General features: G+C 47.8%; 1 long non-coding RNA gene across 1 annotated transcript in view; it reads right to left on the bottom strand.

Moving 5' to 3' along the window:
• Positions 1-1,342: 1,342 nt before the first annotated feature.
• The window catches only part of LOC134510823 (uncharacterized), a 53,995-nt gene continuing 39,001 nt past the window's right edge, over positions 1,343-16,336 (bottom strand). Inside the window, exons 3-4 of the long non-coding RNA XR_010069740.1 lie at positions 9,935-10,303; positions 1,343-2,453 (exon numbers count right to left, since the gene is read on the bottom strand). This is a non-coding gene — a long non-coding RNA (uncharacterized LOC134510823). The remainder of the gene's footprint in view (positions 2,454-9,934; positions 10,304-16,336) is intronic.

Here is a 16,336-nt window from a genome sequence, read left to right as displayed (position 1 = left end):
AGAGCAGGAACAATGTGGCAACCCAAGATTTAGGTTTGTCTACACAAGCCCCACCAGGGACCCCAGCTCCTTTGTCACCAGCCAGCCCGGGCGCAAGCCACCCTGCTGGTATCGAGGTGGTCAGATAAAAGCACACACTCAGAGACACATCCCCCTCTTCCACGCAGATGTACGTACTTCAGATGACCGGTCCAAATTTGCAAAGAAAGATGCGTAGGGCCAGGGAACACCGTCCATTTACTCCATACCATGGCTCTTCACAGACGCCCAGCTCAACCAGCCAAGCTGAAGACCTTCGCATTGATTTGAATCCCCAATTCAGCCATGTAAACACTGGAAGAGTGCAACCTCGTGTCTCTGCAAAGGACGCTTAAATGCATCCTTTTCTTCAGGAAAAAAAAAAAAAAAAAAAAAGAGGAGGAATAGCTAGTCAAACCCTATGCACCAGCCGATACAGGGACCGAGTGCCATCCTGCGATAGCTTTGTTAGACAGTCACGAACTTTACATTTGTCTCCTGCTCCCAGCAGCTCCTAAACAGTGTGAGCTAAATATTTATAGAAGAGTCGCTGTTTGTTTAAGTTCCAATCCATACTCACTGAGGTCCAATATGCCCAGATCCCGAAATGACAGCTGATTACAGAAGAGCCTGAAAACACGGCTGAGGGGACCCTGACGCTTACCAGACCTTTCATCTGGACACTTTCTCCGGTGGTTGTTTTGGGGCGCCTTTCCCAGCTTCTTTCAAAAGAAGAGCAGCTGCAGCTCCCGCCGGCCCAGGGCCACGTTTCATCAGATGCTTTGGCACAGCTCTGCTCAGTGCCACGGAGCCCCAGGCTTTGGGGAGCCCTGGACATGCTCCGGAGCCTGCTCCTCACAGCAAGGCAGGTGGATTGCTTCTAGAAATGCATCTGAAGCACCGGAGCTGCTGCACAGCATGCACCAAGGTGCAAACACATCCCAGTGCCCAAGCCCCTGCAGACAACCTGCCACAGGCAGGGCACGGCATGGTGTCACCCCAGCTCAGCAAGTCCTGCCCTGACCCGTCCCTTCTGCCTCTCCTGGATTAAGCAACAGCTTTTCCAATTTGCCATTGTGTCCACTCCAACCACACAACTAAGTCCTCCCAGACCTTACAGAATAACCAAGGATACCCAAACTTTTGGGCTAACTGGACAACCTATCAGAAGCTTAAAAGACACCTGTATGTGCCGACCCACATCTGCTACAAGTCCAACAAGTCACGCAGCAGAGGATGACACCACCTTCTTGCATGCAGCCGGTACACAGCTCTACTCGTGAGCCAAGAAAAAAATCAGACCACACTTCAGACACAGTGATTTCCATTTATTCATCCCATAAAGTCACGTGTGGGCCCAGCTGAACACTCCTGGAGTCCTCCATTTGGGGTATAACTGGGGACTCACCACCACAAAGATGCACACGAGAGTCGAGGCTATCAAGCCGGCATAGTGCCATGCTGGCATACCCCGATGGAGCATCTCACCCTGTAGGTGTTCAGCGTTGAGCTTTGCAAGCTCCCAGAGGAACAGCAGAGGCAGGAAGACACTACCCAGGCAAACACTTCTCACAGCTTCCGATGACCACCCACAGCTGGTAATTTGCTTTGGTTTTAGGTTTCACATAAAAGTTCCTGCATGAGGAACTGAGCAGGAGGTGCTTATTCACCTCAGATGGGTGAGAGGTTGGGATGTCTCTGCCCAAGTCCAGCTACTTCAAACCCAGCACCTGATTTGAACGGCCTCTTGAATAAGCACACATTGCTGAAGAACTCAAACCTACCACAACAGCTGTTGCTGTGCTCATCCCATCAAAATAAACCCTTTCTCAGTGCTGCAGCAAGGTGGGACTCAGCAACATTGCTCTGCCCTGGGGTTCCCTGGGGAATGGCAGGACCCATCCGCTGCCCGCATGGGGTGTTTCAAGGCATTTCTCCCCAGTAAAATAGAAAATATGGCATTGAGCCAGAGGATGACTTTTGTCATCAGCTGGTTTTCGAGGTCAGGTTTGCACGCTGCCGTCATTAGGAGTCTTGATATCCAGCGTGAAGGCCCTTGCACGGATGAAGAACCCAATCGTGCAAATGGCCGTGCCAATGCCATGCGCACACGTGCCACCTGCCCTCCTCTTCACACCTGTTTTCTGTCCAGACATGCCTATGGGAGAGAGAACTGTTGTTGGAAGCACGCGCCTCACCATGCACGTCACCACGGCTGGTGGGTCCACTGGAGCCAGCCGCAACCAGGAGGTTGAAGGCACAAGTCTACGGCCAAGGAGACTTCGAAACCGCAGCTGGTCTCCTCCAGCATCGTCCACACCATTAACGCCACAGGGCCGGCTTCATGGAAGACAGACATAGATGCTTCATGGAAGCAAGCAAAATTTTACTGGGGCACGGAAGAGAGACGCTTTTCTATTTTAATTCACCTGGTCCTAAAAAAGAAAAAAAAGAAGGGAAAAAAGAAGAAATGCAGCCCCCCTCTTTCCCCTTTTACATAAATATTGGATCTGAGCGCTTTATGCTCTTAAGAAGTTAAAAATAGGAAATAATATGAAGTCTATGTGCTGTATCTTTTATCAAAGCCTTTTATGAACATCAAAACCAGCTCTTCTGCGCTCTTTTATACTTTCCTGCCGTCACTCACAATTTATAAAGGAGGACTACAGAGATACAAAGGGTAAAGCACTTCCCAGCACTGTCACAGGGAACCAGGGACAAAAAACAACTTTTCCTCAAAGCTTTGAAATCTAAGAGCAATTTTATGATATAATGTCACTTTTAGCACAAGAGATGAATAATAGATATTCAAAATATAATAATACTTTCACAAGTAAACAATGCTTTGCAGTGTCAAAGCTCTTCAGCAGCGCTGTCAAGCCTTTGCAGAGGGATCGACAGTGCAACCGCCGTTAACGCCACCGGGAAGCAAACACTGCGAGAATAAACATGCATTTAACCCAAAAGTAGGGTCTTTCTAGCCAAACTCCATCTGTGTTCTCTAGACACACACATCCAGATGCCCTCTATAAAAAAAGGGGAGGTTTGGAGATTAGCAAAGTGAATCAGAAACTCTTTACGCATAAACCTGGCTTTGACCCTGCCATCTCCCAAAGACCTGCGATAAATACAAACCTCCTCCCATCTGTACACGTGGGCTTACGCTCACCTATAGTGAAGAGATACGAGCATTAATTAACTTCAACATCAAAAAAACCCACCCATGTCTGAAAGACGGTAGCTGCTAGAATATGCATTAGTCTTACCCAGCCTGTTTATATACCTGGATATGGAGCAAATCCCCCATGCAACGCACAGCAAACCCGAGAGTGCCATTGAGCTCTTCAGCGTCTTTTCCACAGAAGGCAAATTCCATAACTTGTGGTCACCGTTATTTTTTTTCCTGCCTTGCACAGTAAGAGTTAGGAATTCCAAGGGAGGAAGTGATAAACCCATGATAAAAAAAATTCCAGTGAACTTTCAGCATTATCCTAAGCAAAAAAGAATTTCCTCCTTAGTCATCCACAGGCAGGGTAAGCCAGCTCCCCCGCGAATTACAGAAGAGCAGGGAAAAATGCTTATCTGGGAGATTACTTCTCTTCCTAGTAACTCGGTATTTAAGCAGGGCAAAGGTGAAACGAAAACCACCTGATGCTGATGTAAATACAGCCCTGGATAAAGCTGCGCAGGGACCCCAGCAGAAGGAACTGCTCCGTGCAAAAAGCTTAATGAAAAGCGAGTGATGGTGCCAGCGGGGAGGGTGACGGCACTTCAGCATCCGCGTGCCACAAGGATGCTCCCAGCCGGTGGGAGGGTACATCCACGCTGTGGAGGTGGCCGAGCCCAAAGGCAGCCAACAGCCCCTGTGGCTCACGGGGAGCCAGGACACTGTGGGGGTCCCTGCATCGCTCAGCGCCCCAGAGAATGCCCCCAGTACTCCCATTTGGCCAGGCAAACTGGGGCGTCAAGCCCCGACTGGAGTTGGACCTCTCTCACCTGGACGGTGGGCAGGGGTCCACCTTCCTGAGGGACCAGGGCTGGGATGCATCTCTGCCTCACCCTCCAACTTCTCTAAGACAACCTGTATAAAAATATACGAGGTTTTTATTGCAGAGAGTTGGCGCAATGATGGTTTCCTGCAAAAGTGGAGCTGACGAAACCACAGCTTCCCCAAACACTGCCAGGGAAAAACAACGAAGATGGGTGCGAGATTTGCTTCCAGCTCAAGAAACACCCTCAAAATAAAAAAATGGCCCAAAACCGTATTTTGTGTTTCTGAACTGGGCTCCACACTTGCAGGACCAGAAGACTGGGCAGACGCCCTCCCTCGGCGGCAGGCTGGCCCCGGGGCAGCCGTTCCTGGCTGGCGGTTTTCATCTGCTGCCCGAAATCAGCAACCAGACCAGCTTGGCGACGATTGAAACCTAATTACAAACTCTTCAGATCATGCCCCATTCACGGCTTTGGGACGGCGCAAATCCTGCCACCTTCACCAAGCGGCCCCTCCACGGGCCCCTCGCAGCCGCGGGATGCCAGCCAGCTTCAGAGGCTTTACATTTTCGTGGCATGAGACAAATTTCACTACAAGTTCCTCAATATTAATCCACATAATGCTGCTCAGCAGACGGGAGCCCGGGAAAACAGCACGTCCCCACCTTCGGCTCCGCAGAGCCCCTCAAAGCAATGCGAAGGATAACTCTGGCTTTGGTGGCTTTAGCAATGACACGTCTTGTGACAGTTCACTGCTTCTTTCCAACCCGCAGCAGCATGGTAAGTCAGCAGATAGTTAAGTGTTTACTCTGCATAGTAAGTCAGATGCAGGCGTTCATGGAAAAAGCAAAGATCACACATTAGGAAAGGTCTTTATTCTGAAAGTAATGACTATGATGCTTCAGTCAACACAAAGTGCCGAGTGAAGTGATAGGGGACCACTGAACACACACTGGCAGGATTATTTCAGACCTTTAAAAATACGCAAATATTCATTTATTTACGGAAAGAGAATGAAATATGGCCTTGTGTATCCCCAATTATACGCCCCGCAAAGAGGGCACAGAGTTTGGGCCCGACTGGCACGCGCTGCGATGGTGTCAGCAAGCGCCCCGAGAGACACACGCTGCAGAAGTGGGGGAAGAAAGAGGGGAAAGGTTTAACACAGCCTAAGGACTGGGATACACAATCAGTTTGCTGCCCTCGAGCCGGCGAGCAAAAGCCAACATTCTCCAAAGCCCAGTCCTGGGGTGAGCAGCAGCAGGAGGAGCGCGGGGTCCAGCAGCATCCCTCGCCCCGGGCACGCTCTCCTCTGAACCCCCCCGGCAGGACGGCGAGAAGAAAAGACCGAAGCAAAATTTCAGCGTCAGCAGCTCCAGCACTTGTCCTGAGCGGAGGCAGAAGCGAATCCCAATATTTTAAAGGTGGCAAATGGGCACTGGGCAGCCAAGATAAGAAGCTTTAACAGCACCGACTCGCATTTGCTGCCCCCGACCCTTGCAAATCCAGCCTGCTGAGGTGGTAAGGTTGGTTGCCCACAAACGGGAAGCTGAAACTAGTCTCAGCCCCAATTCCAGAGAACTGGGAGTAATTTTAGAAGCTGGAAACCATCAAGCAAGAGACATCATCTGTAGATTAAATCCTCGTCCTTTGCCAGGCTTCGATACATTTGCCTCACAAAACCGTAAAGAAAGTAAGACTCCCTAAAAAAAGCTTCATTGTCAAATTTATTTTATAGCTTTGAGGTTTTGTTTGGTTTTTTTTTCCCTTAAACCAATACATACTTGCAATTCCTTTATTTGCTGCCAGCTGGGGAGAGATTTGAAAACTCCTGCGAACCTGCAATTTCAGTGCTTGCCTGTGCTGGGCACTAAAAAATTCCTCTGGGGTGAGAGTGAGAGGGGTTAGTCATGAGGAGAACATCCCTGCAATGTGCCGGGGCCGCTTTTCACTCTCATCCGACCGTCGTTAATACCGACTTAGCCCATCTGCAATTTTTATAATCGGTTACGTGCTTTTGAAACACACCCAAATACACTACCCTCACAAGCAGCCAAACCAAAGCTTTCTGTATTTTATTGTTTGAATTGGTAACAGGCATCTGTCCATAGATCTACCCCCTGAAGGACAATTTGACCTGCACCCGGACTGAAAGGCTTTGCCTTCTTAAAGCATTTTAAATGCTGATGGAGTTCATCATTCCACTAGCACCCAGGGATGTACCTGGCAGCCCCCGGCCCCGATGCTCGCGCTGACGCGCGGAAGAACCCTTAAACTACACTCTCCTTGAAGCCACCCCACCTCTGCGCAGGATGAGGCCGGCTCTGAACAAAACCCAAGGTGATTTTTCCTCCCTGTAAAAGACAGCTGTAAATTTGCAACCAAAACATCGTTCTTGCCAAGCTCTAATTCTCAGGCCACCCACAGGTACTGGCAGGTTCTCAAGTGCCTACAAGACATTGTGCGAGTTCCCAGGACAGCTGGGACACCAAGGAGCAATGCAGAATGCAGGATTTGGGGTACATCTACCACAGCTTTCTCCTTGCTCGGTGTCCCATGCAACGCAGAGGGCAAGCACTGCTGGGGCTCCTCTAGGTTACCCAGGTAATGGGCAGGTTTTGTTCGGTCTCCAAACAGGCATCTCCAGAAGCATCAAAGCAACCGCACCACTAGAGCCGATCAACTGCTACCCCATTTTCTGGGGTGACCTCGAGCACTGCTTGTACTCCAGAACAGCAGCCAACGCCTCTTCTCGTACTCAAGACCCATGAAGAAACCTGTGTGCAAGCGGTGATTATACTTCTTTCGGCTCTCTAAACAAAAGAGGAAACCCAAGGAACTCCCTCACATCAAATTACAGAGGTGCTCTTCCAAAAAGCTTGAGCAGCAAAGGCTGGGAGGAGACCAATAAACACATTTTTCACATATGCTCTAACTCCTCTAGAGGTGTCCAGGGCTCTAATTAAGTTCATCTTTGCCTGCAAGGAGGAAAGCCCAAGCTCCTAGTTACATACAAAAGATAAAGCTCATTCCGACGCAATGCACTGCTGACAAAGGACCTTTTCACATCTTACAGGAACAAGTGGAGATCTGGTTTGCAACATCTTTATCAAACAGCTGGCCACAAAAAAAAAAAAGAAAAAAAGGGGAAAGGACTTTAGATATCAATGGTGTTTGCTTTAATTATAGATAAAAAGGTCGTACTGCCAGTGATCCTTCTTTCCTTCATGCCTTAGAAGTTGTTAGGAACTAGTTTATAACAGAGGAGGAATTTCAGTGATGGGAAAGCCGTGTTCTGTATTCCTGAGAGAGAAAAATGGGCTGAACAACTTTCCTGATGAACCCACCCAGTGGGGCTCACCCACCCGTGAAAGTTAATTCAGGTTCAGGAAGGAAACCTCTTATCTTCAAATGAAGGGCCGAGACCCAAGCCAAAACCACAGCCAAGTCCAGCACTTTCAGTAGTGCCTTAATTCGGTGCACAGGAGCAGGGGCTGCTCTACGGTGGGACCCACCGGTCTGCTCACCCGGGGACAGATCCTGCACAGTTCGGCCGTGCCTCCCCTCTGGCTCCACCAGCAGAAGACCCAGGAGGGCTGGGAGGACAACTGGGATCCCGGGTTGCCCAAGCCACCGGAAACCCCAGCCAGGGGCATCACTGCAGGTGCAAACTGGCATTTTGCAGCAGATCTAAACAAGAGCAGAGTTTGGCTTGGTGAACCCAGGTGAATCTCAGCAACGTTTACTGGGGTTCAGTAAATTGTTTTTCTGTGCTGTAGCACAAAAAGCTAGGGGAAAAGAGAAAGCCTAAATACCACCATACATAATGCTATCACCTTTCACACATAGAATCATAGAATCTTCATGGTTGGAAAGGGCCTTTGAGATCATCGAGTCCGACCATACACACACAAAAAACCCCCACAATCTCTGCCACTACAGCAGGCCCTGAAGTACCAAATCTATGGACCCAGGCAAACAAATAAACGTATTTGGTGACTTCATCGAATCATCTAGGTTGAAAGGGACCTTTCAGACCATCGAGTCCAACCACCAGCCTAGCACTGCCAAGTCCACAACTAAATCCTGGCCCTAAGCACTACATCTACCTGTCTTTTAAGCACCTCCAGGAATGATGATTCCACCACTTCCCTGGGCAGCCTTTTCCAATGTTTGAGAACGCCTTCAGTGAAGAATTTTTTTCCTAATATCCGGTCTAAACCTCCCCTGGCGCAACCTGAGGCAATTTGCTCTTGTCCTATTGCTTGTTACTTCACCAGAGGTGCAGACGGGAGTGACTGGAGGAGTCAGCTGCAGAATACAGATTTTCTAATTGCCTTTCTGCTCTCTCTTGGCCATCAGAGAAAGCCTTCGGACTTACAGAAGAGGCGCTGCATCATGCAGAAGAAATATAGTAATTTTTCAGTGTATTTTCTACATCACTTGACCCGGACTGCAACATGCTGAGTGAGCAAAGCAGGAGCACAGTTCAGCAGGGAGAAGTAGAACGCTGAACGTCCCGGTCCCAGGGGACACCTCTGCAGCAGAGCACAAAGCTCACACAAGCAACACCGCAGGTCTCCATCCTCCCCAGGGAGTGGGATCTTCCAGATGCTCCTGGGCTGAGCCTCCAGGCAGTCCTCCTTCTGGAAGAAGGTCCCATCTTGGCATGCAACCGTGCTGCACGGGCGTTGACACCAACCAACCATCCCCACCAACCTGCCACGACACTGCTGTTCACCATCAAATCCCCGCGGTTAATTCTAGCCTTTGTTAGAGGCACAGCAAGCGCTTGCCCTTCCTGGTAGTTAAAAGCGAAGAACCTTTTTATCCTCAATCTTTGTCTACCATCTCCACTTGGCCTACGGGTCGCAGTCACATTCAAGAGCGAGGCGACCAATTTTGCTTCCCCCCCCGCCCCGCACACCCTCCACCCCCCCCGTTTCCTTCCTTTAATCAGATGCGAAATCGCGCTTACGAAGCAAGAAGATGAAACTTGTAATGCCTCACGAACGCTGATGGGAATGCAGAATAAGTGTAGAGCAAAGCATTTTCAGTCCTTTCCCTTCAGCACCTCCTCTTTGCATACTGAAAATAAATGAGCCAAGCTAGACTCAAAGAGCTAACTTTTTCTCTGCCCTTTGGAAGGAGCGATCTGTTTGCCCGCACACATGAGCGGATTCAACCCAAACAAGCACAACTGCCAAAAAGGATGATTTTTGCAGCAAACTGATACCCACAGAGACCAACACAACAATCCCACTCTGGTATTAAAGGGGAAAAAAAAATACATCTTGTCACCTTCACAAAAACATCTAACTCATTGTAATTGACTATAAAAATGCAGATTTGGTGCTATAACTCAAATGCTATTGGGCTATCCATGCCTATACTGAATAGGAATAGTTTTAATTCTAAAATTTAAAGCCATCTCCTTTTTTATGGGATAAATCATTCTCAAAATCAGGTTCTTCAGCAGGAACACTGTTAAATTAAGAAGAGGAAAAATGGAATCAATACTCGTGTGGTCTTCTTTGACACCAGATGACAAAGCCTGATAAGCAGATCCACACACGGTTGGTGCTGGCCGCGGGTTACAAACACAGCGGGAAGCTGCCCGAGGGTCTGGGCTGATCCAGGAGGAGGAATAAGAAGCGGCAGATACAAGCACCTCCGTCCTCCTGCTCAGATGTGAAGTTCAGGTTGGGCATCAAAACCTTCAGAAGCAGCTAACCCCACCACTCCACACAAACCTACCCATCAAATTGGGTCTGCATCCCAGCAAGGAAAAGCCACCTTGAGAGCATGGCATCAAGGACTTTGGAAGGTCTTACTTTTAGCAGAAGCTAGTACTGAAGCAAAATTATTTAATTCCTAAAGATGAAGACAGTAAACTGGCTAGTGAATGAGGAAACCATCTACGTACCTGATGGCCGTGAGCGCTGCTGCACTGGAAAAGCTCTGGGAGAGGACAAAAATATCCTTCTGCTGGGTAAAGCAATGGGTCCATCTTTAGAGAACAGAAGGGGAGGTATTCCAGTAAGTGACCAGTTTGCTATAATCCTCAGGCCAGAGAGGCTTCCTTCCCAAATGACATGGGGTGACCCAGGAAAAAACAGTGTAAAAAGATGGTAGGAATTTCCAGATGTTTTTATCTGCAGCTGACATTCTCCAGAGGGTTTTAGGGGTCCATATATTCCATGATCCTAAATATCCTTGGGAGCTACCGGAAGACTCATGCTGCCAGGCTCCTCCAAATGTTACTCCAGACCGGTGGGAAGCGTGAGGCTGGGACCTTCAGAGAGAAGAAAGGGACAGGCTGTTACACGATAGCTCTCACCGTGTTGGATGAGGCTTATTCCTACGCAAACTCATACCTTTTGATTTGTTTTTGCACAGCAGGAAGTTTTTAGGGTTCCCCTCCCCTTTTTTTTTTCCAATTTGAGTGATTTATTTAAATGAATTTCACACTAAGCATAGGCACACCATGGGGCCACCACCTCCAGATGCCTCACAGGTGACATGAGCAGAGGAAGACTACAAGCCAGGAACTGAAAAAAGTTCTCACCTAACTAACAGATCCTTCCAAAACCCTCTTTTTTTTTCTTTTGTGTCAGAGGAAAGGAGACCATTTTCCTCCCCTCTCTTCTTTTCCCATCCCTGCGAAACCTAATGAGGTGTCTTCTCCACCAGCGAAGAGAAGGACAGAAAAGCCTGTAAGGAGGATGGTCAGCAGGACCACCTGCCTTCCTGATTTCAGTAGAACGCATCCATCCATGGCTTGCAGCATCACAGCATCAGGAGTCTACACCAGGGCCCAGCCCAATCCATCAGCGAGATCCCACTCCCAAAATCTCAGAAACACGCAGCTCTTGAGTACAACAGCCCTCTTTGACCTCCTACCAGGCAGAGCCACGCTTCCCACCTCTATGTTCAAAGAAAATAAACACATCCCAGCAAAGTGGCTCAAAATACCCAAGGAATTAGTCATAAAGATTCTAGTACTTGATGTATACAAAGCCATCACAATCTGGGGGGGGGGGGGTGGGTTTGGTTGTTTTCTTTTTTTTCTTTTTTTTTTTTTTATCTGGTTTTACTAATTGTGCTGGGAATAGATTCGCCGGGATTTTTGTTTGTTGTTTTAAGATATGAAAACTGTCGCGCAAACACAGGCGATTGCCAGGTCCGGAAACAATGCCTAGCAAGCACTGAAAGGAAACTCAAATAACTCGTTGCCCGACATTGCTTTCTAGTTCATCTGTAATAAAAACAGGAGAGAGCAGCTGAGAGCCAAAAGGCTTGGTTTGTTTTGGTTTTTTTCCCCACTTTGTTTCAGCTGTAGCCGCACAGGAAGGTGATATCATTGTGTAATGTAACCAAGCACAGGAGTAACGAAAGTGCAAGCAAATAGATGAAATAGCACAGGGTTAAATAAAAGGTGTGATAATCATTTGTTTCGCTAATTGTGTCAATAAAGTCCTATCTACCCTCAAACAGCGGAAACGTCATCAGATATTTCAAAAAAATAATAAAATCAAGTGAATAATTAAATGTACAAAAAACAATCATTTTTTTTTCCCCCAGATGCTCTCTTTAAAGGGTTGATTAGGAGAGTCACGTGTTTGTTTTAAATAAAATTCCACTGACTTTGATCAGGTTTAAATCACCTCGAGTACGAAACCTGCTTTGAATCAAAGCTTCTTCCTCCCTAGGGAAAACAACCAAAATTGCCTCCTCTGCAGTAAAGACGCAGCCTTCCCGCAACCCAGGCTACCCAGCCCGGGATGCGATGTCACCAAGGGGGCTGGGCGACACCGTTACCCACTGAAATCTGGCGTCTTTGGGTTGTTAACTACAAAACCCAGCACCGAAGTCAGCACGAGGCAAGCGGCAGGCTTGCAGATGGAGCTGCAGCCGAAGTCTGCTAATTCATGGAAAAAGAACCTGAATTGCCTTGCCCTTGCTTCTAGTTTTTTTTACCAGTCATGGGGAGAGTTAGGAAATTAAATATTCCCTAACACCACCACTTCCCGCGTTAAATGAACTGAGGCTGGAGAAAGTCCGACCCAAACCCCTGAGCTGATGAAAAGGTTTTGGAAAAGGACTCAAATCCCCCCAGAATAACTCCCATCCCACCAACTGCACAGCGAACCTCAGCCACTTTGATGACTATACGACACTCAAAATGCCTGTAAAACCTATTTCTCTACTGCAAGAGCACCTGCCTAAAATCCTTGAGCTAACGGTTTTCTCTATAAACCAATTACCTTTAAAATATGAGCATGCAAACACACATGAATCTCTGTCGCCAGAGAAATGAGACTTCTCCGCAGACCCAGCCCCTCGTCGTGCTGTGCCCGGAGCAGCAGCAGAGCTTTTTGTCCCAGCTCCATCACGGATGTGTCAATATGTACTTTGCCCACTTCTCCTGGGAGACAAGCCCAACTGTCCAATGAGTAAAAGCATCATTCTCTTGTTTTCTTCCTTTTACTTCTCCCCCTGCCACATACACCACCGCTAACATCACTCCCATCATCTGCCTTCAAGACCAGCTGGGTGGCAGCAGCACCTGGGGGCTCTGGCAGAGCTCAGAGACCGGAATCCCGCACACGCTGTACTTTTACATAAACATATGGGTTTTTCTAGTCAGGTTGTAAGGGTTGGGACAACTGATAAACCAATGCCAGGTGATTAATGCTCGTTTTAAGCATCTTCCTTCACAGTATGGAGGATCCTCAGTACCTTCCATCCCTGGATGTAAGAAGAAGATACTGTCTCAGTGCTTCCCAGTTTGGGATGCAGGTGAAGTTCAAACTCTTGTGCCCAGGAGAGATGCCTGAGAAGTCAACTTTCTAGTTCCTTGGACTCTGCCCTTAAAATGCACCGGCTCGTTAAGGCTAAGCACTCTGCCTGCTCCAAAGGTCCGACTTCCAGCTCCAGCTCACTGCACTCCAAGCTCTCAGCAGCCTTCTGCTTCCACTCCAAATTGGAGGATGTTCCTTGCAGACTGCCTGTGAGTATTGCCTAACACCAACAGTTTAGATCTTGCCCTAAATAACTTATTGAAGGTCATGCAGTAGGTTAGCAGCAAAGCCCTGTAGATTTTGCAAGTCATGAGCCATCCCTTGAAAAACACGTCCATCCTCCCAATCCCTTGAAAAACACATTCATCCTCCCCATCCGTCGATGAGGAATAACTCCATTACTCATACACGACAAGGGTTCAATAGCCCATAGGAAGAAATACGACATACCGAGCACGTGTCCAGCTCCCAGCAAACAAAGTGTCATCCTCAACGTGGAGAGCAGCCCTCTGAGCCCAGGGCTCCTCTCCAAGAGCACCAAGAACACGTCAACACGAGCTGAAGGAAACCAGCAGCAAGCAAAGCGTGCCCTGCTACGGAGAGCCCCCGCATGATTAATAGCCACACGAAAAAAGTTAGAGAGACTTGTTGCTAATTAGTTAAGAAATACAAGGGGAAAGAGAGAGGAATAAGGAGTTCCACCTGTTACATTTTGACCTGTAAAGAGTCCCAAGTGCAATGGCTCATTTTAAAAAACAAAGGCTGTTTTCTGTGCCTGCACTTTTTGTTGTAAGGAAAGGGCTGTTTTTCCACTTCAGCATGTTCATTACAACTCAGCCATGTGAGTTAAGTGCAGTGAGGGACCTGTTAAACCTCACGATCCGCTGCAGTAAGCTCCAGCAGTGACTTTATTATGGGCAAGAATGCAACCGGGAGCGTTTGCCTCTGCTGCTCCATCCACCAGGCACCGCCGACACCAAACTGCCTTCCCAAACACAGGGTGAACATCCCGAAACGGTGTCGTTACATTCCCATGCAGAAGAACATTTCCAGAAGAACATTTCCAGGTGCGGAGACTGCTTTTCAAAGTTAATGCTACCCAGCAGAGGAAGGGGAAAAAAAATAAGAAAAAAAATCCCAACTTTTCTATTTTGCTATAAATTCCCCAGCTCATTTTAAGTGAATGTTTGCAGGTGTATTCGCTGAAAGGCAGCAGTTTGCTACGGTAGGTACCCCAGCTATCACGGGGAAATGGTTTTCTCCTGGTTTAGTCAGCCAAAGCAAGCTCGGCACCAGCACCGGTGGAAAGACGAGGGCAGATCAAGCCCCATCCAGCTGGTGAATCAGCTCAAGCCATCTCCGAAACCCCTCCAGGCCTGTTACCACCCTGTTCTTAAGCAATTTTAAAAGAGCTACAGAATGAACCTGGCATAGCAGTGAAAGTGGCAATATCAGGGGTTTTCAGATCAACAGGACTTCTATTTTGTATCAGTGAGGAAGCATGAACTTGCTTACTTTATGGAGTCATGGAAGGACACTGGTAACAGTCTCTTCTATCATGTGCCTACCATATTTACTTCTTTGTAACAGAAAAGTCAACAAAACACTAAAACCAAAACACTTCAAATATTCTTTCTTCCCCCCCCCCCCGCCCCCCCTCAAAAAATATAAAGGCTGCTGCTCCTTTTCCTCCTCGCTCAGCAACACCGAATTCTTGGAGTAACCTGACTGTGGCTTTTGAGGGCTCCACAAGCTTGGCCAACAGCCACGACCCGGGCAGTCTCCAGAGCAAGGGCTTTTGCTCCTAGAACAGAAAACACAGCTATGGCTGGCACATGGTTAATGAGGGGAGGGCGCTTCACAGATGCTCCACCAGCCTGTGACCAGGTGAAGACACATGCACACCCAATTAGCAGTGCAAATCAGGAAACCATTAGAGTCTGCCCGTTAACGCACAAGTCGTAAGCTTTCCTCGTAAGCTTTCCTCTCCAAACATCGGTCTGAGATGCCTTCTGTCATACAACCCTCTGTCCATGTTACGGAGTATTTTAGGGAAAAAAGGTGGAGGCAAGAACCATTCATCGTGTTCCACCCCACCATTTTTCATCCTAAAAGTCAACTCCTTCCAGAGAACTCCAACCAAAAGATGTTTGAAGGACAAAGACAAGCACAGAAGGATTTCCCGGTAGATTGGGAACTCCAGCCCAAAGGCAAGTCGCTTGGTAACACAAAGTGCAACAGAAAAATTCTTCCAAAACTACTGATTCTTGTAACTGTTCCAGAAGAAAGTGCACTTTTGAAAATGTAAGCCTAGATATTCCATGGAAGGCATCATCACACAAATTCTTCTCCCTCACATTCAACCGGGACTCTTTACCCGCACTCACTATGGATCTGCCAACCTGCTGGAACCATCACCCAAGAGACGAAGGAACTGTATGTACAGCCCAAGTTCAAAATGCAGGTCATGACTACGCTATTTTGTCTTCACAAAATGATTCCAAATGAAGATCACAAGCAGGGACACCAGTATTTAAAACACTGCTGAGATGCCTTCCATTGAACCCTGTTCTTTTAACCCGGAAGGGTTTTGAAGACAAGAAGCAACATTTTACACAAATGCCCCATAATCTTACATTCTAAGCACCTAATGTCACCTTGGACCATTTTCAAAGTAAAATTTAATAAAATTCTGCTCCATCTGTGCCAGCTGACACAGTTATACTAAAAGAAAAAACTTTAAAATGTTCCCTAATGGGGAGCGCGGGGAGACACTCTCCTAATAATGGAAGACTTGCACAGAAAAGACCGAAGGAACAAATTTTAAGGTAAATATTAATTAGCCTTTTCATAATATTCAAGACAGGAATGTTCCCTGACCTGGCAGACGGCAGCACCAAGAAAAAGCATTTTATTTCACACTATTGAAGTCACCCCTATTATGGAAAAGAGCATTTGACAAATCCTTCTCTTCGCAAAAAATGCCTTACAATGAATTAAAGAGTGTCACTCTCAAGAGATGCTGAGTTCCCTCACATGGAAAAATTGAAAGGCCACAAAAAGCCCATGCCTATTAAGAATAACCATTTCAGCCCTGAACCAACAGCTACACTCCCTCCGAGATGCAATCAGGTTCCTTGGGTAGGAGGAACCACTCAGTGATGCACCAAGAGCATGGGTCACTCAAGAATGAGCTGACTTATTAAAACCTTTGCCTTTTTTTTCCCCTCTTTTCATTTCAGAACGTCTGAGGAAGACCCCAGCACCAACCATCCCTCTCTTGCAATTATCACTTTAGTCGGATGCAGGTGAGACCAGAGGAGCTGTAACCCCCTCGCCCTCCCTCCAACCGCCCGTTCCCACCACCCAGCAGCACAGGGCACTGCAGGCACCTGCTGCTGAGCTCAGGTCCCACACAGTGCTGGTGTGAGATGCGGGATGCGCATGAGGGGAAAATCAGAATTGCAGATCCAGTGCAGAGGGACGGAAAGCAAGGGACAGCACTTGATGCCTCCAAGGACTGT

This window comes from Chroicocephalus ridibundus, chromosome 2 (genome assembly GCF_963924245.1).
Source record: "Chroicocephalus ridibundus chromosome 2, bChrRid1.1, whole genome shotgun sequence".
Classification (NCBI taxonomy): Eukaryota; Metazoa; Chordata; class Aves; order Charadriiformes; family Laridae; genus Chroicocephalus; species Chroicocephalus ridibundus.
The sequence above is the reverse complement of the archived record's forward strand: the minus strand, read 5'-3'. Positions and strand labels throughout refer to the sequence as shown.